Raw genomic sequence first — 23,665 nt, 5'->3', positions numbered from 1 at the left:
CTGGTGTGAGGTGATACCTCATTGTAGTTTTGACGTGCATTTCTCTAATGATGAATGATGTTGAGCATTCTTTCATGTATTTGTTGGCAATCTGTATATCTTCTTTGGAGAAATGTCTATTTAGGTCTTCTGCCCATTTTTGGATTGGGTTGTTTGCTTTTTCGATATTGAGCTGCATGAGCTGCTTGTAAATTTTGGAGATTAATTCTTTGTCAGTTGCTTCATTTGCAAATATTTTCTCCCGTTCTGAGGGTTGTCTTTTTGTCTTGTTTATGGTTTCCTTTGCTGTGCAAAAGTTTTTAAGTTTCATTAGGTCCCATTTGTTTATTTTTGTTTTTATTTCCATTTCTCTAGGAGGTGGGTCAAAAAGGATCCTGCTGTGATTTATGTCATAGAATGTTCTGCCTATGTTTTCCTCTAAGAGTTTTATAGTCTGGCCTTACATTTAGGTCTTTAATCCATTTTGAGCTTATTTTTGTGTATGGTGTTAGGGAGTGTTCTAATTTCATTCTTTTACATGTAGCTGTCCAATTTTCCCAGCACCACTTATTGAAGAGACTGTCTTTTCTCCACTGTATATTCTTGCCTCCTTTATCAAAAATAAGATGACCATATGTGCATAGGTTTATTTCTGGGCTTTCTATCCTGTACCATTGATCTGTATTTCTGTTTTAGTGCCATTACCATACTCTCTTGATTACTGTAGTATAGTCTGAAGTCCAGGAGCCTGATTCCTCCAGCTTAGTTTTTCTTTCTCAAGATTGCTTTGGCTATTCGGGGTCTTTTGTGTTTCCGTACAAATTGTGAAACTTTTTGTCCTAGTTCTGTGAAAAATGCTATTGGTAGTTTGATAGGGATTGCATTGAATCTGTAGATTGCTTTGGGTAATAGAATCATTTTCACAATGTTGATTCTTCCAATCCAAGAACATGGTATATCTCTCCATCTATTTGTATCATCTTTAATTTCTTTCATCAGTGACTTATAATTTTCTGCATAGAGATCTTTTGTCTCCTTAGGTAGGTTTACTCCTAGATATTTTATTCTTTTTGTTGCAATGGTAAATGGGAGTGTTTTCTTGATTTCACTTTCAGATTTTTCATCCTTAGTGTATAGGAATGCCAGAGATTTCTGTGCATTAATTTTGTATCCTGCTACTTTACCAAATTCATTGATTAGCTCTAGTAGTTTTCTGGTAGCATCTTTAGGATTCTCTATGTATAGTATCATGTCATCTGCAAACAGTGACAGCTTTACTTCTTCTCTTCCAATTTGGATTCCTTTTATTTCTTTTTCTTCTCTGATTGCTGTGGCTAAAACTTCCAAAGCCTTGTTGAATTATAGTGGTGAGAGTGGGCAATCTTGTCCTGTTCATGATCTTAGTGGAAATACTTTCAGTTTTTCACCATTGAGAATGATGTTGGCTGTGGGTTTTTCATATATGGCCTTTATTATGTTGAGGTAAGTTCCCTCTATGCCTACTTTCTGGAGGGTTTTTATCATAAATGGGTGTTGAATTTTGTCAAAAGCTTTTTCTGCATTTATTGAGATGATCATTTGGTTTTTATTCTTCAGTTTGTTAATATGGTGTATCACATTGATAGATTTGTGTATGTTGAAGAATCCTTGCGTGGCTGCGATAACCCCCACTTGATCGTGGTGTATGATCCTTTTAATGTGCTGTTGGATTCTGTTTACTAGTATTTTGTTGTGGGTTTTTGCATCTATGTTCATCAGTGATACTGGCCTGTAGTTTTCTTCCTTTGTGACATCTTTGTCTGGTTTGGTATCAGAGTGATGGTGGCCTCGTAGAATGAGTTTAGGAGTGTTCCTCCCTCTGCTATATTTTGGAAGCGTTTGAGAAGGATAGGTGTTAGCTCTTCCCTGAATGTTTGATAGAATTTACCTGTGAAGCCATCTGTTCCTGAGCTTTTGTTTGTTGGAAGATTTTTAATCACAGTTCAATTTCAGTGCTTGTGATTGGTCTGTTTATATTTTTGATTTCTTCCTGGTTCAGTCTCATAACGTTGAGCTTTTCTAAGAATTTGTCCCTTTCTTCCAGGTTTTCCTTTTTATTGGCATATAGTTTCTTGTTGTAACCTCTCATGATCCTTTGTATTTCTGAAGTTTCAGTTGTTACTTCTTTTACACTTCTAATTCTGTTGATTTGAGTCTTCTCCCTTTTTTTCTTGATGAGTCTGGCTAATGGTTTATCAATTTTGTTTATCTTCTCAAAGAACCAGCTTTTAGTTTTATTGATCTTTGCTATTGTTTCCTTCATTTCTTTTTCATTTACTTCTGATCTTATCTTTATGATTTCTTTCCTTCTGCTAAATTTTGGTTTTTTTGGTTCTTTTTCCTTAACTGCTTTAGGTGTAAGGTTAGGTTTTTCATTTGAGATGTTTCTTGTTTCTTAAGGTTGGTTTGTATTGCTATAAACTTCCCTCTTAGAAGTGCTTTTGCTACATCCCATAGGTTTTAGGTCATCATGTTTACATTGTCATTTGTTTCTAGGTATTTTTTGATTTCCTCTTTGATTTCTTCAGTGATCTCTTGGTTATTAAGTAGTGTGTTTTTAGCCTCCATGTGTTTGTATTATTTACAGATTTTTTCCTGTAATTGATATCTAGTGTCATAGTGTTGTGGTCGGAAAGATACTTGATATGATTTCAATTTTCTTAACTTTACCAAGGCTTGATTTGTGACCCAAGATATGATCTCTCCTGGAGAGTGTTCCATGAGCACTTGAGAAGAATGTGTGTTGTGTTGTTTTTGGATGGAATGTCCTATAAATATCAATTAAGTCCATCTTGTTTAATGTATCATTTAAAACTTGTGTTTCCTTATTCATTTTCATTTTGGATGATCTGTCCATTGGTGAAAGTGGAGTGTCAAATTCCCCTACTATGAATGTGTTACTGTTGATCTCCCATTTTATGGCTGTTAGCATTTTCCTTATGTATTGAGGTGCTCCTATGTTGGGTGCATAAATATTTACAATTGTTATATCTTCTTCTTGGATTGATCCCTTGATCATTATGTAGTGTCATTCTTTGTCTCTTCTAATAGTCCTTATTTTAAAGTCTATTTTGTCTGATATGAGAATTGCTACTCCAACTTTGTTTTGATTTCCATTTTCTTGGAATATCTTTTTCCATCCCCTCACTTTCAGTCTGTATGTGTCCCGAGGTGAAGTGGGTCTCTTGTAGACAGCATATATATGGGTCTTCTTTTTGTATCCATTCAGCCAGTCTATGTCCTTTGGTTGGAGCATTTAATCCATTTACATTTAAGGTAATTATTGATATGTATGTTCCTATTACCATTTTCTTAATTGTTTTGGGTTTGTTTTTGTAGGTCTTTAACTTGTCTTGTGTTTCCTGCCTAGAGAAGTTCCTTCATCATTTGTTGTAAAGCTGGTTTGGTGGTGCTGAATTCTCTTAGCTGTTGGTTGTCTGTAAAGGTTTTTATTTCTCTGTCAAATCTGAATGTGATCCTTGCTGGGTAGAGTAATCTTGGTTGTAGGTTTTTCCCGTTCATCACTTTAAATATGTCTTGCCACTCCCTTCTGGCTTGCAGAGTTTCTGCTGAAAGATCAGCTGGTAACCTTATGGGATTCCCTTGTATGTTATTTGTTGTTTTTCTCTTGCTGCTTTTAATATTTTTTCTTTTATTTAGTTTTTGATAGTTTGATTAATACATTTCTTGGTATGTTTCTCCTTGGATTTATCCTGTATGAGACTCTCTGTGCTTCCTGTACTTGATTAACTATTTCCTTTCCCATATTAAGGAAGTTTTCAACTATAATCTGTTCAAATATTTTCTCAGTCCCTTTCTTTTTCTCTTCTTCTTCTGGGACCCCTGTAATTAGAATGTTGGTGCATTTAATGTTGTCCCAGCAGTCTCTGAGACTCTCCTGAATTCTTTTCATTCTTTTTTCTTTATTCTGCTCTGCAGTAGTTATTTCCACTATTTTATCTTCCAGGTCACTTATCCTTTCTTCTGCCTCAGTTATTCTGCTATTCATTCCTTCTAGAGAATTTTTAATTTCATTTATTGTGTTGTTCATCATTGTTTGTTTGCTCTTTAGTTCTTCTAGGTCCTTGTTAAGCATTTGTTGTATTTTCTCCATTCTCTTTCCAAGGTTTTGGATCATTTTTATTGTCATTACTCTGAATTCTTTTTCAGGTAGAGTGCCTATTTCCTCTTCGTTTGTTTGGTCTGGTGTGTTTTTACCTTGCTCCTTCATCTGCTGTGTGTTTCTCTTTCTTCTCATTTTGCTTAACTTACCGTGTTTGGGTCTCCTTTTCACAGGCTGCAAGTTTGTAGTTCCTGTTGTTTTTGATGTCTGCCCCCAGTGGCTAAGGTTGGTTCAGTGGGTTGTGTAGGCTTCCTGGTGGAGGGGAGTAGTACCTGTGTTCTGGTGAATAAAGCTGGATCTTGTCTTTCTGGTGGGCAGGTCCACATCTGGTGGTGTGTTTTGGGGTGCTTGTTACTTTATTATTTTAGGCAGCCTCTCTGCTATTGGGTGGGGTTTTGTTCCTGTCTTGCTAGTTGTTTAGCATAGCATGTCCAGCACTGTAGCTTGCTGGTCATTGAGTGGAGCTGGGTCTTAGTGTTCCTATCGAGATCTCTGGGAGAGCTTTTGCCATTTGATATTACAGGGGGCTGGGAGGTCTCTGGTGGACCAATGTCCTGAACTTGACTCTCCCACCTCAGAGGTACAGGTCTGACACCTTGCCAGAGCACCAAGAGCCTGTCAGCCACATGGCTCTGAAGAAAAGGGAGAAAAAAAGAAGGAAAGAAAGAAAAAAAGAAAATAAAGTTCTTAAAATAAAAGATAATTATTAAAAGTAACAAATTAAAAAGAAATAATAAAAAAGAAGGAAAGAAAGAATGAAAGAGAGAAGAGAGCAACCAAACCAAAAAACAAATCCACCAATGATAACAAGTGCTAAAAACTATACTAAAAAAAAAAAAGAAAAAAAAGAAAAAAACCCAAAACGGACAGACAGAACCCTAGGACAAATGGTAAAAGCAAAGCTATACTGACAAAATCACACACAGAAGCATACACATACACCCTCAAGAGAAAAAGGGAAAATTATATATATATCGTTGTTCCCAAAGTCCACCTCCTCAATTTGGGATGATTCGTTGTCTATTCATGTATTCCACAGATGCAGGGTACATCAGGTTAATTGTGGAGATTTAATCCGCTGCTTCTGAGGCTGCTGGGAGAGATTTCCCTTTCTCTTCTTTGTTCGCACAGCTCCCAGGGCTCAGCTTTGGATTTGGCCCCGCCTCTGCGTGTAGGTTGCCTGAGGGCATCTGTTCTTCGCTCAGACAGGACGGGGTTAAAGGAGCCGCTGATTCGGGGGCTCTGGCTCACTCAGGCCAGGGGGAGGGAGGGGCACGGAGTGTGGGGCGAGCCTGTGGCGGCAGAGGCTGGCGTGACATTGCACCAGCCTGAGGCTTGCTGTGCGTTCTCCCGGGGAATCTGTCCCTGGATCACGGGACCCTGGCAGTGGCGGGCTGCACAGGCTCCCGGGAGGGGAGGTGTGGATAGTGACCTGTGCTCGCACACAGGCTTCTTGGTGCCGGCAGCAGCAGCCTTAGCGTCTCATGCCCGTCTCTGGGGTCCACGCTGATAGCCGCGGCTCGCGCCCGTCTCTGGAGCTCCTTGAAGCAGCGCTCTTAATTCCCTCTCCTCGCGCACTAGGAAACAAAGAGGGAAGAAAAAGTCTCTTGCCTCGTCGGCAGCTCCAGACCTTTTCCCGGTCTCCCTCCCGGCTAGCCGTGGTGCACTAACCCCTGCAGGCTGTGTTCACGCCACCAACCCCAGTCCTCTCCCTGGTATCTTGACCTCCGAAGCCCGAGCCTCAGCTCCCAGCCCCCGCCCGTCCCGGCGGGTGAGCAGACAAACCTCTCGGGCTGGTGAGTGCTGGTCGGCACCGATCCTCTGTGCGGGAATCTCTCCCCTCTGCCCTCTGCACCCCTTTTGCTGTGCTCTCCTCCGTGGCTTTGAAGCTTACCCCCTCTGCCACCCACAGTCTCCGCCCACGAAGGGGCTTCCTTGTGTGTGGAAACCTTTCCTCCTTCACAGCTCCCTCCCAGTGGTGCAAGTCCCATTCCTATTCTTTTGTCTTTTCTTTTTTCTTTTGCCTTACCCAGGAACAGCTTCTTGCCTTTATGGAGGCCTGAGGTCTTCTGCCAGTGTTCAGTTAGGTGTTCTGTGGGAGCTGTTCCACATGTAGATGTATTTCTGATGTATTTGTGGGGAGGAACGTGATCTCCATCTTACTCTTCCACCATCCTGAAGGTCTCCCCATCAGTGTCTGGAGTGTTATATTTTAAGAAAGAGAACCGGCTGATAGTCAGCCAGTTTGCAGAGCCACGGCTCTATACCACACTGCTCCAGCTCCTTTGAAGGGCCTCAGACAGGATCCTGACACAAGTGGTGCATGAAGGCAGGGAATGGAGTCAGAAACAACCTTTTCTTCAGGACGAAATGTGTCTAATTGGCTGAGCTTGTGTTGGATCAGTCATCACCTACCAGAGCTAAAGTGTCAGCTTAGAAAGCCCCTAATTAGAAGAGAGGAAACTTGATGTACCTCTTTTGGGTTATGTGCTCTTATGTTGTTGGAGCAAGTGATGCCATGCCAGGTGGTGCAGTGAGGCTTAGTGGAACCAGCATCAGAATCTGAAGAAGAGTCAAGATGGTGCCATAGTTGTTGTTGGGAATGGAATTGTGCAGCCACAGTGGAAACAGTATGAAGACCCCTCAAAAATTAGAATTAGAACTGCCATATGATCCAGCAATCCCACTTCTGGGTATTTATCTGAAGGAAACAAAATCACTATCTCAAAAAGATATCTGCACTCCCACATTCAACTGCAGCATTATTTACAACAGCTAAAACATGGAAATGACCTGTGTCCATTGATGGAAGTATGAGGAAAGAAAATGTGGTCCATACACAATAGAATATTATTGTTGAAACCTCAATTTCATCATTTGTGAGTTGGGATTTTGAGGCTTTGATTAGGTAATTTATGTGAAATGGTTTGCAAATGGAAATGTTCTCTCTAAATGCTGTATAAGGGAAAATATAGCTTCCTTTGCTAAGGGCTTGCTCTGTGCTAGGAACTAGGCATATATTACCTGTAATCCACCTACGATGTTTTGAAATACTTATCATTAACCCCATTGTATAGATGAGGAAATTGAGATTCACAGAGATTTAAAACCTGTTCAAGGACACACAGCAGTAGGCAGTGGAGCTAGGAGTTGTGTATTAAGGGTATGTCTACACTGCCTCTTGGCCTGTTTTTTTTTTTTTCTTTTTAAGAAATTGAAGTATACTTTTTTATAATTTACATATAATAAAATTCATTTATTCTAACTACATAATTAAATGACTTCAGTAAACGTGTAGAGTTATACATCCATTACCACAATTCAGTCTTAATATAAAAATTGAAATATAATTGACTTACAATATTATATTATTTTCAGGTGTACAACATAGTGATTTGATATTTTAATGCAATATGAAATAATCACTACAATAAGTCCAGTTTCCATCTGGCCTGGTTTCTAAATGACAATATCCCTCTGAATTTTGGAGTCAGAGGATTACTTATGTTCTTCGAATATTGGTCAGAAACAAATGTTTCACAAGATTACATATTTTAGACAATATCGTCTAAAATGAAGGCCCACTGAAATATTTAGCAGGGTATGGAAACTCTATGTGAGATCTTCGCCTTCCTCCAACATTGAGTAGGAAATCCCAAAGCTGCTTCTGAGCCAGAAACACTTTCAGGCAGCTTTATATAGGAGGAATACTGGATCCAACATCACAGAACCAGTTTGTGTACCAGCTCTGTTATTGCCCTAACTTCTGAGATTCAGTCTTCTAGTCTGTAAAATGGCTATAGTAGTCTTTCTTATAGCAGAGATGTTACAGGGTTCAAATGAGAAAATTTAGTGAAAACACCTGGCAGCTATATATCTATACATATCTATCTATTTATCTATCTTTAAATTTAAAAAAAAATTTCCTGTAAAGGAGAGCAGAAGATTCTCCTCTATCATCTTATTCCAAGTTCTTAGTCTCTAGCTGCCATATAATTTTTCATTGTCCTGCGTCAACTACCCAAAAGCAGTTTTCCCCAACAGTGTGTGCAAGTAATAAGATGGCAGATTCAGCCTTTTCTAGGCAGATAGTACAGTTTTTTTTCTTTCTTTTGTTGATTATACATACACCCTCTACTCTGATTATGAAAGTTACACATATTCACAACAGAGGATTAAGAAAAGTAATTCTACAACCCAACAATGTCTAGTGGGTCAGGTTTTTGCTGCATTTCCTCTAGGCTCTGTTTTATGTTGTTTCAGTCTGCTTGGGCTGCATAACAAAATATCACAGATTGGGTGGCTTAAAAACTTACAGAAATTTAATTTTTCATGGCTCTGGAGGCTTGGAAGCCCAAGATCAAGGTGCCAGTAGGATTGATGTCTGGGGAGAACTCTCCCCTTGGGTTGCAGATGGCCATATTCTTGCTGTCCTCACATGGTCTTTCCTTGGCGCCGCCTGCCTGCCTGTGCACAGAAGTTGGGGGGATGGAGAGAGAGAGAGTGAGGTTTCCGGTGTCTCTTCTTATAAGGCACTGATCCTATTGGATCTGAGCCCTACCCTTATGACCTCATTTAACCTTAATTACATTTTTATAGACCTCATCTTCAAATACAGCCACACTGGGGTTTAGGTCTTTCACATGTGAATTTTTCAGGACACAAACATTCAGTCCATAACATATGTCATACACCTATGTATATATGTTATCTAAAATAATTATGGTATGTAATATATATGTAATACTCAATACCATTCTCTAACTGTTAACACCATATCCTGATTTTTCTCATGCCATTAAAATTCTAAGAAAGACTTCCTATCAAATGCTTAATAGAAGTACCATAATATTTTTTTTCACCATACCTCTGTTGTTGAGTTTTAAAGTTAATTCAAATGTAAATAACACTTGATACATAAATCTGTGTATATCTGATTATTTACTTTTAATTTTGTTTCTTTGAGATATTTAATATAGGAAACTGTTTTTAAGTTGCGAAGTTTTTTTGCCTAATCATTTTTGTTATTAATTCCTACTTTTATTATGTTGTCAGAGAATATTGCTTACAACACAATGCATACATTTAGGAACTTATTGAAGATTTCTTTGTAGTTCAGTATCAACTTTATAAATGTTTCATGGGCACATGAAAGGAAAGTGTATTTGGTGATTGACGGGTAAATTGTTTGATGTATTTCTATTAATCCCATTCTATTAATTTTATTATTCAAATCCTCTGTGTCTTTACTTATTTTCTTTTTAATCTATCAAGAAATAGTTGATGTTTAAGTATTCACAGTTATGGTATTTATCAATTTTCCTGTGTTTCCAACAATTTTTGCTTTTTATAGTTTGATGCTGAATTATTCGATACATAAAAACTTATGACTCATATTTTCATTGTGGATTATAACTTTTATAAATATTAAGTGACATTTTATATTTTGTTGAATGCTTTTTGCTTGGAATAATACCTTTTCAGAATTTAATATTGCCATTTCTATGCTGCATTGTTTTGTATCCACCTGAAAAATCTTTACACATTCTTTTATTTCACACCATTTTTTTTTCTCTTTTGCTGTATGTCTATTTCTTATAGGCAGCATGTATTAAGATTTGAATTTGTGGTACAATTGGAGAATACTTTAATTTTAATAGGGTAGTTAAACTCCTTATATTTATTCCATGATTGATTTCTTTCTTTTTATACTTGCCACCTATTTTATGCTTTATGTTTTTACACTGGTTTTTTCTTTGTTTTCTATCTTAAGCTATATGGAATATGTTTTATATGCTTCTTATTCTTCAATGATTTGGAAATATGTCCTATTTTAAATTATGTTACTTTTACCTTTAAGTATTACCTTAAGTGTTACCTTTAAGTATTAAAAACATTTAAATATGTACTTTTAAAAGTTTTTATTGTTATGGTAAAGAAAATGCATAAAATATATGTTCAATATTGTATAATTATTAAGCCAATAACTGTGTAAATGCTATCTTTTACTTTCAACCTTTCTATATCCTTATAGTTTTGATGTGCTTCTTGCAAGAATGATACAGTTTAGTTTTTATTTATTTATTTATTTGTTAATATTTTGTAGAGTATTTTTGCATCTCTATTATTTAGAGATATTGGCCTTTAATTTTCTTTTCTTTTCTTTTCTTTTTTTGTAATGTCTCTGTCTGGTTTTGGTATCAGCGTAATGGTGACCTCTTAGAATGAATTTGGGAGTATTTCCTCCTTTTCAATTTTTTGGAATAGTTTGAGAAGGATGGGCATTAGGTCTTTTTTATATGCTTGGTAGAATTCCCCTGTAAAGCCATCTGGTCCTGGAATTTTGTTTCCTGGGAGTCTTTTTTTATTACAAATTAGATTTCACTACTAGTGATTGGTATGGGCCGTGGTGGTTCAGCCTCAGACAGAGGTCAGGGCTGCTTCTGATGTGCTGCATGTGTGAGCACCAGTAATGGCTGCCCCTATCCTGCTCAGATGCCACTTGAGGTCTGAGCCACCTCTGTGTCTCACAGACAAGCCCTCGCCTCAGTGTGGAGCTGCTTTGTGAAGCAAGCTGGGCTGGAGTGCTCACTCTGCTCAGGCTATGGTGTATGCCGGGGTAGTCTAACCTTGTCTGCCACCTGAGCAGTTTTCAATCTGCCCTCTATCCCCTGCTTAGGGAGCAAGTGTGTGTGCATTCCTCAGGAATGAAGTCCAGGCTTCCCACAGCCCACTGTTAGTCCCACTGGCCCTCCAACCATCCAAGGGGGCTCATCTTCTCTATGTAAGACCCCAGCCTCCTGATAGGTGGTTCCAATCACCCATTCCCCAGGGCGAATCTCCACCCATATAATCTCCCTTTTCCGGAGTCTCTTCCTAGGGGCACAGGTCCCAACATGAACACCTGATCGCTTCTCTTCCCTTTGTACCTGATTCCATGTGGATCTTTCTTACAGCCTTCGTTGTACAGGAGTCTGACAGTTTCCAGTTAGTTTTCAGTAGAAGTTGTTCTACAAGTAGATGTATTTTTGATGTCTTTGTGGGAGGAGGTGAATTCCACGTCCTCCTACTCCACCATCTTGATCTCCTCTCCAAAATGTTATTTATATAGAAAAAAAATCATAGGTGTTATGTGAAGTTTAATGTCGTTTGTTGATTATATCTACCTGAAAACCAACACATAAGACATGGTATAGAACATGTCAATTACTCTCAAAATTCCCTGACACCCCCTTCAGTTTCATTCTCATCTCTATGGCCAGACAACCACTTTCTGGTTTCTCATACTTCACAGAAATGGAATCATACGTTATGTATCTTGGTGTGCCTGGATTCTCTCACTCAAAGTAATGTTTCTGAGGTTATCACCATTATTCCAGGTATCACTAGTTCACTCCTTTTTATTGAAACAGCATTCCTTTGCGTGAATTTACCACAGTTTGTTTATCCATTCTCCTACTGAGTACCATTTTTTCCCTGCTTTTTGGATTATGAATAATGCTATGAAAATTTGTGTACAAGTTTTTATGTGGATATATATTTTCATTTTCTTTTGGTAGATACGTAGGAGAGGAATTTTGGGGTCATAGGTAGATGTATGTTAACTTTATAAGAACTTGCTAAACTATTTTCCAAAACAGTTGTACCATTTTTTCACTAACATTGTTAACTCCAGTTGCTCAGCATCTTTTCCGAGGTATTTTCAGTCTTTCCAACTTAGTCATTTAGACAAGCAGACGTGAAATTGCATGTCACAGTAGTTTAAAGTTCTATTTCACTATTGACAAATATTCAGCATCATTTCATGTGCTCATTGGCCACCCGTATATAGTCTTTTGTCAAGGATCTGTTCATGTTTTTGCACTCTTTTTAAATTGAGGTTTTGGTCTTAATACTGAAAAAAATTTTTTAAAATTTTATTTTTATACAATTTTTAAAAGTTATTTTCCATTTACAGTTATTGCAAAATATTGGCTATATTCCTCGTATTGTACAATATATCCTTGAGCCTATCCTACAACCAACAGTTTGTACCTTTCACTTCCCCATCCTTATATTGCCCCTCCCCACCTCACTGGTAACCACTAGATTGTTCTCTATATCCGTGAGTCTGCTTCTTTTATGTTATATTCACTAGTTGTATTTTTAAAATTTTACTCCAACGTGACTATCTTTGTTTTTTTTTTAATTTGGAGCATTCAGTCCATTTAGATTTAATGAAATTACCAATATGTTTGCATTTTAGTCTACCACATTATTTTGTGGTTTGCAGTTGTTTGACCCATTCTATGTTTCTTTTACTCTCCTTTCTTGCATTTGTTTGGATTTATGGAGTGTTTTTTAAAAAATAACTTTAATTTTTCTTTCATCCAGCTTCGAAATATTTACTCTATTTCTTTTCATTTGGTGGTTTCTGAGAAATTACTATATGTGTACTTAATTTATCAAAGTCTGAAGTTAATTGGTATCTTTCATTTCCTTCTGATAATATAAGAGCCTTAGACCTTTTCACCAGCTCCCTGGCTTATATATTATTATTGTCATATATTTTAACTCTTTATTTATTTATCCCTTGAGACATTTAATACTATTGTTTTATAAAGTCAATATCTAGATTTACCCATATTCTCTATGTTTTGAGTTCTTCATTTCTCCTTTAATCTCCGTCCTTTTATCTGGGATTACTTTCTACCAGAAGTACATCTCATGAATTTCCTTTGGTTAAGGTAGTCCTTTTATCTGGGATTACTTTCTACCTGAAGTACATTTTGTGAATTTCCTTTTGTTAAGGTCTGCTCATGGTGAATTCTCAGTTACTGTTGGTCTGAAACTATCTTTATTTAACCTTTCTTTTTGAAAGATATTTATTTATTTATTTATTTATTTATTTGCCAAGAATAGATTTCTAGATGGGCATGTGCTTCCTTTCAGTACACTGAAGATTCTATTTTGAGTTTTGGGTGCCACTGTTGCTGCTGAAAAGTTGATTATCAGAGTGACTGTTGCTCCTTTGAAGTAATTGATCTTTTAGGATTAAAAACATTTTGTTTCTCCTCTCATGTTCCTCTATGTATCTATGTTGGGACTAGGTGTAGATTTCTTTTTATTCATCCTTCTTAATATTTGTTTGGCTCCTTAAATTTGTGTATTGGTGTCTTTCATTAATTCTGGAAAATTCTCATTCATTATCATTTCAAATATTGCCACTCTCTTATTCTCTCTCCCTTTTCTTGCTGAAACTTTGTTTTGTATTCTGAATTATTTCTTCTGCCCTGTCTAGCTCACTAATTCTCTCTCTATCTAGTTCACTAATTCTCTTTCTATCTATATAAACAATGCTCATCCATTGTTTTTATCCTAAGAAGTTCCTAGACATTCTTTTTACTTTAAAATACATATGCTATAATTTTTATAGCTTCCTTGTGAGAGTTATTGTAGATATTTAAAAACCGGTCTTTTATTTCTTAAACACAGTAAGGATAATTGAATTTTAATCTAGCCTGATAATCCCAGTGTCTGAAGTTTTTGTGGATCTCCGCTCTTTGTTGTTTCTGTTGGTTTTCACTCTTTTTACTTTATTTGTTCTATAGTTTTTGACTGTATGAATGTCATTGCCCTTAATTTTCAGAGATTTTTATAGATTGTCTAAAACATAGTATGAAGGTGCATTCTTCAGATAGGATTTCTTTTCACTTCTGCTGCACACCTAGGGGAACTACCAATCTAGAACTGCTTTAAATTAAATTTATGCCCTGAGGTGTTTTTCCCCCCAATGAATTTATGTGAATTTCAGCTACAAATCTTCTCAAGAGCTGCTTTTATTTGTAACATAAAATGGGTCAAAACTTACTCAGGTAAGTTTTTGTTTTCACTTTTTCCCCTCTTCTGACCAGTGCCAGAACAACTTTCCTACTAGTAGTCTGGGGTGATACTTGTGAGAGGTGGGAACAGAGGGGCAATTTTACTTCTAATTCACCCTTATTGTGAAGATGTAGTCTTTTAGGATCCCAGCTTCATGTGGGGAAAGTTGCTGGAAAAATGTTGCAGTTACACCTGACCCTTTTGTCTAGTTCAGGCACTGACATTTTATGTCAGAAGTGGAGCTCATGTTTGCAGAGATAAACACCCTCAGAACAAAGATTGCTTTTTTGTCCTGTTTTCCTGGCTGTGTTTCCAATCTCACTTACACTTTGGTCTAGTAATTCCTTGGTATGCTGTTAAAACTCCTCTGTTTTTTTTTTTTTTTTTTTTTTTCGCAGTACGCGGGCCTCTCACTGTTGTGGCCTCTCCTGCTGCAGAGCACAGGCTCCGGACGTGCAGGCTTAGCAGCCATGGCTCACGGGCCTAGCCGCTCTGCGGCATGTGGGATCTTCCCGGACCGGGGCACGAATCCGTGTCCCCTGCATCAGCAGGCGGACTCTCAACCACTGCGCCACCAGGGAAGCCCAACTCCTCTGCTCTTAAAGAGATTTAATAAATACCTTTCTGGAATTTTTTGCTGTTTCCAGCAGGGAGTGTTGGTTCAAATTTTTAGCCCATCATAATCTTATAAATGGAAGTCAATATATATATTTTGAGGATAAAAATAGCAAACAAAATAATATTTTTTGGCTATATACATATAGGATAAAAAACTTGACATAAATATTTTACTTTTTTCCATCATCACTATTCTTTTCTCCTCTTCCTTCCCCACTCTCCCTCTTTTTTAATATAAATTGGAGTTTTATTATACAGAATGTTAATTATAAAATATTTAAAATTTTACATTATATGTCTTCTGTTTCAAAAATTATTTGACATTTGTATTTAGTTTACAATAATATTTACAGCAATTATTTAGATTTATATTTAGTGGACTTCAGTAGTCAGCAAATAACTTTCCCCATTCTTAACTCAGTTATATAGCTTTTAAAAAATATTGAATAGACTCTATTTTAGAGAGGTTTTAGTTTACAACAAAGTTGAGGGGAAGGTACAGAGATTTCTCATATACACTGTCCCCACTCATGCCTCCCCCCTTATAAACATCTCCCCCCCAGAGTAGTACAATTGTTGCAGTTGTTGAAGCTACCTTTACACATCATTATCAACCAAAGACCACGGTTTATATCAGGGTTCACTCTTGGTGTTGTACATTGCATTGGTTTGGACAAATGTATAATGACATGTATCTACAACTATAGTATCATACAGATCATTTTCACTACCTTAAAAATCCTTTGTGCTACACCACTTCCTCCCTCTTTCTCCCCTAACCTCTGGCAACCACTGTTTCTTTTTTTTACTGTCTCCATACTTTTGCCTTTTCCAGAATGTCATGTAGTTGGAATCATACTGCATGTAGCCTTTTCAGACTGGCTTCTTTCACTCAGTAATATACATTTGAGGTTTTCCCATGTCTTTTCATGGCTTAATAGCTCATTTCTTTCTAGTGCTGAATAATATGCCATTGTCTGGATGTACTACAGTTTTTAATCCATTCACCTACTGAAAGAACATCTCAGTTGCTTCTAAGTTTTGGCAATTATTAACAAAGCTGCTATAAACATGTGTGCAGGTTTTTTTATGGAAATATGTTTTTTCAACTCCTTTGGGTAAATACCAAAGAGTGTGATTGCTGGACCATATGCTAAGAGTATATTTAGTTTTGTAAGAAACTGTCAAACTGTCTTCCAGTGTGGCTGTACCATTTTGCATTCTCACTACCAATAAGTGAGATTCCCTGTTGTTCCACATCCTCACCAGCATTTGTTGTCTGTGTTCTGGATTTTGGCCATTCTAATAGGTGTCTAGTCGTATTCTGCATTTCCATGATGACATGTGTTATGGAGCATCTTTTCATGTACTTATTTGCCATCTGAATATTTTCTTGGGTGAAGTTTTTGGCCCATTTTTAAATGAAGCTGTTTCTTGTTTCGAGCTTTAGAGTTCTTTGTATATTTTGGATGTGTCCTTTGACAGATGTGTCTTTTGCAGATATTTTCTCCCAGTCTGTGGCTTGTCTTCTCATTCTCTTGACATTGTCTTTTGTAGAGCAGAAGTTTAATTTTAATGTAGTCCAGCTTATCAATTGTTTCTTTTATGGATCATGCCTTTGGTGTTTTATCTAGCGTCACTGACATACCCGAGGTCATCTAGGTGTTCTTCTCTGTTATCTTCTAGGAGTTTTATAGTCTTGCATTTTACATTTAGGTCAATGGTCCATTTTGAGATAATTTCTGTGAAAGGTATAAGGTCTGTGTCTAAATTCATATTCTTGTATGTGGATGTCCAGTTGTTCCAGCACCATTTGTTGAAAAGATTAAATATGCTCCATTGTATTGTCTTTGCTCCTTTGTTAAAGATCAGTTGACTATATTTACATGGGTCTAGTTTTGAGTTCTCTATTCTGTTCTACTGATCTATTTTCTATTCTTTTGCCAATACTACACTGTCTTGATTATTGTAGCTTTATAGTAAGTCTTGAGGTTGGGTAGTGTTCGTCCTTCTACTTTGTTCTTTTCCCTAATATTGTGTTGGCTATTCTGGGTCATTTTTCTCTCCATATAAAGTTTAGAATCAAAATAACTTGCTGGGATTTTGGTCGGGATTGCATTGAATCTATAGATCAAGTTAGGAAGAAATGACATCTTGACAATATTGAGTTGAGTCTTCCTATCCATGAACCTGTCTCCATTTATTTAGTTCTCCTTTGATTTTTTTCGACAGAATTTTAGCGTTTTCCTAATATAGCTCTTGTACATATTTAGTTAGAGCTATACCTAAGTATTTATTTTTGTAGGGTGTCAATGTACATGATATTGTGTTTTAAATTTCAGATTCCACCTGTTCATATGCTGGTACATAGGAAAGCAATTGACTTTTGTATGTTAATTTTGTATCTGCCACCTTTTGATTTTATATTTAGGGACAAATGAAGGAAGGTCTAGGTTAGGACTTCCAACCAGACAATAGTTTAAATGAGAAATCCTTCTTCCTTATTTCCTTACTCCCTTTCTCTCTTTCTTTAAATCTAACAGGAAGTGAGGATGATTTATCATAAAAAGAGGAACATGATTTACTCAGCTCTTTCTGCAATTGATGTAAAACAAACAAACAAACAAACCAAAACCAAAACCAAAACCAAAAACCTACCATGTTAAGATAACACAGTGCTGGGGAAGGAGGCTTGAGTTGGAAGTTTGGAACTTCAATTCCTGGTCCCTGCTCCACATGGACTTGCAGGAAAGACATGTGTGGCAATGATGAGGGTAACATTCAGCCCTGAATTACCTCTTCTTTGTAAAGTTTGGTGATCCCACTGCCTGAGGGCAGATCCCACTTCTAGGGTCTCTGCCTGAGGGCAGAGCGGGCTGTAATTGAAGTTCCAGAAGCGCGGAGACATTTAGTGGAAGATTAACTCAGGAGAGCACTGTATTTGTAGAAGGAACAAGGCAAGTGGCCTGGGGGTGGGGGCAATGATGGGCCTCTGGCTCCCCACAACTGAGTGGGAACCAGGTAGCAGCTATCTGCTTTGTCCTCATAGGGCTGGGCTCTGCCTTAACCCCAAAGACAAACACATTCCCCACAGCAACACTATGCCCCAGCTCACAGGTAAGGAGGGGATGCATCCACGGGAGGACTGATGTGTCGCATCTCTTCAGGGAGTCATCAGTTGTCTTCTGGGGCTGAGCTGTCTTCTGGTTCCTCTAGCTGAAAAATAACCAGTGACTGCATGAATGGGTGGATGAATGGGTGAGGGTTTATGGAGGCCATGGAGGTCCCTGTGAGCCTTGGTGGATACTGTCATTACATGAGCAGCCCCCTCCCTGCCTGCTGCTCAGTCTGGGTCGTCAGGCTATCCAGGGCTCCTTGGGCAATAATCGGGCCTTTGTCCCTGTATCTGCTTCCTCTGGAGAAGCAGGGGACAACCTCTCTCCATTCTGGGGTAGGAGGCTGGTATTGAGTGCCTGGAAAAACAGAGGGCTGGATTTTGTTTCATGCACAGACCAAGGAAAGCAGAGAGAAATTACGGGAAGCTGTTGTTTGTGCCTTAGCTACCATCTCTATACCAGGCTTAGGGTTTCTCGTGATAAACCTTGACATTAACAAGATTGGTTCCCTGATGCACAGACTCACATATGTCCACAGAGATTTCTGGTGAGATGAGAGTTACATGGCACAGGCCAGAACTTCTTTCTGTAGCTGGGTCCTCTGGGAGCCTGGGTCTCCCCTCTGCTTCTCCCAGGAGCACAGACGCAGCTGGAGCAGGCCTCACCTGATACCCTCCTGCCTGGTACCTAGTGCAGCGCAGAAGGTCCTGTAGTGGCCTGGCCAGGGCTGCCAGTCCAGGGAAGATGTCTCCCATGACAGCGACGGGCAGGTGCCTCCTCTTCTCTCTTCGTCTGTCCTCAGGGAACTCACATTACCTGGTGCAGAAGAGGAAATTAAGCAAACCATTATCATAGATTTATTTTGATTGCACAAAACAATCTCATCTGCATATATTAGAGTAATACAGGCAATAGCCAAATGCATTATAAGCATATTTTCTTAAGATAGGAATATCCTGGTTTTAGAGAAAGATCTGACGTTGGTACCTCTTGGCCCATGAGGTACTTGATGAACAGAAGGAGCAGATGGGACCTTCCATGTCTGACCCCAGAGGGGCCTCGAAAATTGTACTGTTTTCTGCAGTCTCCCCTTACCTGGCTGCCACAATGCTTGACATTCCTACAGTACCCATTCACTTAGATTTAAGGAACCAATGCTACTTTTAAAAATATAAATGTTGTCTGGGAAGGGCAACATATTAAGCCATAATTTGCATTAGCTTGAATTAATTTATCCCGGTTAGAACTAGTCTCTTATGAGTGCTTGGAAGAGGGGGAGATGGGTTTTGATTAGGGCAGAGAGGGGAACAGAGGGGGCTGGCAGGGTAAGTGTGGTCCCCACAGGGGGAACAGCCTGAGAGCACTGGCCGTCAGGCTCCGGGATGAGGTGTATGCAGAGCAAAGAGCAGGGACACCAGAGCCAACTTGCATGCGGTTGCTTTTTTAGGGAGCAGCCTATCAATCACACACATGCAAAAAAACGCTTTATGTGGCTCTCCCCTAATCTGCACATCAGTTTAACCTCCTCTGCCAAAACTAAGCCTTATCTGTCTTTGCACCAGTTCTTCCGACTCTTTTCTGCACAGGAGTAGCATATCTTTAAGTCAAGGCCTAAGTCATTTTTATTAAATTGCAGAGTAGCTGGGGTTTTTTTGTTGGATGCTGTTGAAATGAAGAGTGCAACCCAGGTTTCTGTGAGCTCTTCCAGATGGGGGAACAAATGGGCCATTTGCTTTTCATGAGCTCATGCTTCTACATGCTAATGCAGGGCCCCCAGCCCAGCCCAATGCATCACCCAGGGTGGGTGGGTAGAGGAAGATGCCATAGAGCAGCTCTTGATTACTCAGGGCCCCTGCTTGCTCGGGGGCTGGGGGATAACCCAGCTTTTGTGACTTGGCAAGGTTCACCATTTCTTATACTTCTTGGTGGGCAGAGCTGGTCCCTGGGAAAGCTGTGGGTGTATAAAGGGCCGAGGAACGTCCTGGGAAAGGAGAACTAAACCCCAACCCCTTCTATTTTGAAGTTCAACGTGATAAGAACATCCCTGACAGATTGGGATGGTCCTCCACTGAGGTTGTTAGACAGGAAATTTAAAAAGCCCTGAGGGAGGGCTTCCCTGGTGGTGCAGTCGTTGAGAGTCCGCCTGCCGATGCAGGGGACACGGGTTTGTGCCCCCGTCCGGGAGGATCCCACATGCCAAGGAGCGGCTGGGCCCGTGAGCCATGGCCACTGAGCCTGCACGTCCGGAGCCTGTGCTCCGCGACCACAGCAGTGAGAGGCCCGCGTACCACACACACGCACACAAAGTCCTGAGGGGGACTCGCTGTGAGGGCAGAGGGGTGGAGGACCCGTGCTCAACCCCGAGGCCTTGGCTGTGTCTTGAGCTCGCTTCCGCCTCACCCTCCTCTTTACATCAATGCTCCTTCAGCGCAAGCCAGCTCTGTCCTCCCTGCCTGTGCGCAGTGAAGAGGGGCTGAAAAAACAGCACACATGAAATTGATACCACTAAGCTCACGTGCATCCTCAGCTCCTCTGGTGCTCCTACTACATGGTCTTAGTTTACTCTTCAGGTCTGTAAGATCCTTTCTGCCTCTTGCTCGCTTTCTCTTTAACGTCCAAAAGCCCTTCCCCGTCTTGTCAACTGATAACCTCACCGTGCATTTTCCCAAGAAAATTGTAGGAGAGATCAGAACAGAACTGCATCCTTCCAGGCCCAAATCCATGAACCCACTTGCTTCTGAGAGCCCTGTACTCAGCCCTGCATGGAGCCTTGCACTCTGCCTCCCTCCTGTACCAGAGATGAGCAGTCCCTGCTCTATGGAAGGCTGACACCTCCACCTGTAGCCTAGACCTCATTCTCTCTTGTCCACCCAAGGATGCTGTGTTCTTACTTACCCTTTCTCTCCTGGATGATTTTTTTTTAAACATCTTTATTGGAGTATAATTGCTTTACAATGGTGTGTTAGTTTCTGCTTTATAACAAAGTGAATCACCTATACATATACATATATCCCCATACCTCTTCCCTCTTGCGTCTCCCTCCCTCCCAAACTAAAGATTTTTTTAAATTTTATTTTTATCTTTATATATTTACTTATTTATTTTTGGGTGCGTTGGGTCTTCATTGCTGGGCATGGGCTTTGTCTAGTTGTGGTGAGCAGGGGCTACTCGTCGTTGCGGTGCACGGGCTTCTCATTGCGGTGGCTTCTCTTGTTGTGGAGCATGGGCTCTAGGCACACATGCTTCAGTAGTTGCAGCTTGCGGGCTCAGTAGTTGTGGCTCGCGGGCTCTAGAGCGCAGGCTCAGTAGTTGTGGCGTGCAGGCTTAGTTGCTCTGCGGCACGTGGGATCTTCCCAGACCAGGGATTGGACCTGTGTCCTCTGTATTGGCAGGTGGATTCTTAACCACTGCGCCACCAGGGAATTCCCTCTCCTGGATGATTGATTAGTTCTTTTCTCCTGACCTACAGATATGCTATAATTCTCACTCAATCCAAAAACAACCTAAAACAAACAAGCAAACTCCCAAATGTCCTTGATCCTAAGTCTCTGCCTGGTTGCTGCTCCAATTCTCTGCTCCCTTTATGGCAGAATTCCTCAAATTGTCCATGTTCAGTTTGTGGCTACTTCCTCAGCCTCCATTCTTTTTTCAACCCGCTCCAAAGAGGCTCTTGTCCTCAGTCCTCCTTTGGAGCTGTTCTTGTCCTGTTCACCAGTGATGTCCATTTGCCAAATACAGTGGGTTAACTCCCTTCCTTGTCTTACTTGATCTCTCAGCAGCATTTGATACAGTTGATCACATTTTTTCTAGATATGTATTTATTTATTTATTACCATTTTAAATCGACATATAGTTAATTTACAATGTTGTGTTTAGTTTCAGGTTTACAGTGTATATATACATATATATATATTCTTTTCCAGATTCTTTTCCATTATAGGTTATTATAAGCTACTGAATATAGTTCCCTGTGCTGTCCTTGTTGTTTATTTTATGTATAGTACTGTGTATATGTTCTGTATATTTAAATAAAATGTTTTATTCCTATGAAAGTTACAAAAAGGACAGAATGCTGTCCTCCTATATATGATCGAAAACATTACTGATACAATTAAAGCCCTCTGTGTCTCTCCCTCTTGAATTACTTTTTTTCTTTATCGAATCTTGCTTCTGAGAACCCCACACCCAGTTTTTCTCCCATTTCATGGGCAGCTCCTTTTCTATCTCATCTGCCTCTTGACCTCTAACCCGACTCACTCTTTGGACCTTTCTATCTACCGACCCTCATTAGAGGGTCTCATTTAGTCCACAGCTTTAAACGTCGTGTATAGGCTGACGACTGCCCAGTTCACTTCTGCACACCTGCCTCTCACCACGATTCTAGATGTCTGTCTCCACTGGATGTCTTTCTAATAGAACCAAACCCTTGATTCTGAATCCTAGCACATCCCCTCACACCTGCTCCTCCACAGGTTTCTCATGGTAATGATGCGCCACCTGGCTGCTCAGGCCCTCTCCTAGCGCTCAAACTTGATGCTGCTCTTTCTTATTCTGTCTAATCATCAGTGCTCACTTTAAGTATGTGCCAAATCTGACTAGGTATCATTTCCATCAGCCCAAGTTGTTGTCATTCTCTCTTGCCTGTCTGCCATTGCCTCTTAAATGGTCTCCCTGCCCACACTCCTGATTCCCTAGAAGTGATTTTCCTCATAGCAGCCAGAGTGATTCTTTTCTAAAATGAAAGTCAGGTCATGTCACTTCCTTGCTCAAATTCCTCTGTTTCCCATCATATTCAAAGCAAGATCCAAACTCTACTGTGGCTCATGTGACCTGATGTGATTTTCATCCTGTGTACATCTCTGACCTGATTTCATAACAGGCCCCTGGGCTAACTTTGCTCCAGCTACTCCGGTCCTTCAACAGGCAAGTGTGTTCCCACCACAGGACCTTTGAATTTGCTCTTCCTTCTGCTTGAAATGCTTTCTCCCCAGATTTTACATGGCTCATCTCTCACTTCATTCAGGTCTCTCTGTCTCTTCCTTTCTCAGACAGCCTTCCCTGGCATCTGTGTAGCCCTGCTCCCTCTTCCCAACACTCTCTGTCCCTCACCCTGCTTTGATGTTTTTGTATCTCTGTTTATTTGTTTATTTTCTGTCACTGCTTTCTCTGTGAATGTAAACTCCAAGTGGCCCAACTGCCTAACATAGCGTAGATGCTTAATAAATATTTCCCAAATAAATAATAAATAAATGAACACAAGAAAAGTGGCAAACTCCAAAATTCTGAGTACACTCTAACCACAAAGGGGTAGTGTCAAGTGTTCTGAGGTAAAGTGAAAGGCAGGATTCCATGTCATGACACGAACCACTAGTTAAAAACTATGGGTGCTAGGAACACTAGTGGGTGAGAACCGTCACAGGGGGTCCTACCCCAGGAATCAGAAGGCAAGGCAATGGAAGTTGAACCAATGAGCAAGTGTAAGACACCCTCGTAGATGTCTTCCTCTCAAGCTGGACTTCCAGAGCAGCTCTTCCCTATTCCCCTGCTCTTCTTTCCCAGGGGGCTCCTCGGACACTTGTGGAGAAGGGCTTCTGGCAGCTTGCCTCTCTGAGTCACCAGATATTCCAAACAAACTGAAGGCCAGAAGTGCACTCAGCTTTGGCTAGAGCTGGGAGCTTGCACTGGGAACAATCTAAGACCCCTCAAAAGAAGAGTTGTTGCACCTGTGGTGGCAACAGAGGAATATTAGGTTAGGACCTTTCCAAGTTAGAGCGAGGGTGTTCTGGCCTCTTGAAGGACGTTGCCATTTTTGTTTCCATTTTAAGTGTGTGCATTTGGCCTTTTCCCAGTACATCCTTCAGAGTCCCAGGCTAAGCAGAGAATAGGAGGACAACTCATAACCCAGGGAGAGATGGTGGAAAAGTTGTGG

Source organism: Tursiops truncatus, chromosome 8 (genome assembly GCF_011762595.2).
Source record: "Tursiops truncatus isolate mTurTru1 chromosome 8, mTurTru1.mat.Y, whole genome shotgun sequence".
Lineage (NCBI taxonomy): Eukaryota > Metazoa > Chordata > Mammalia > Artiodactyla > Delphinidae > Tursiops > Tursiops truncatus.
The sequence above is the reverse complement of the archived record's forward strand: the minus strand, read 5'-3'. Positions refer to the sequence as shown.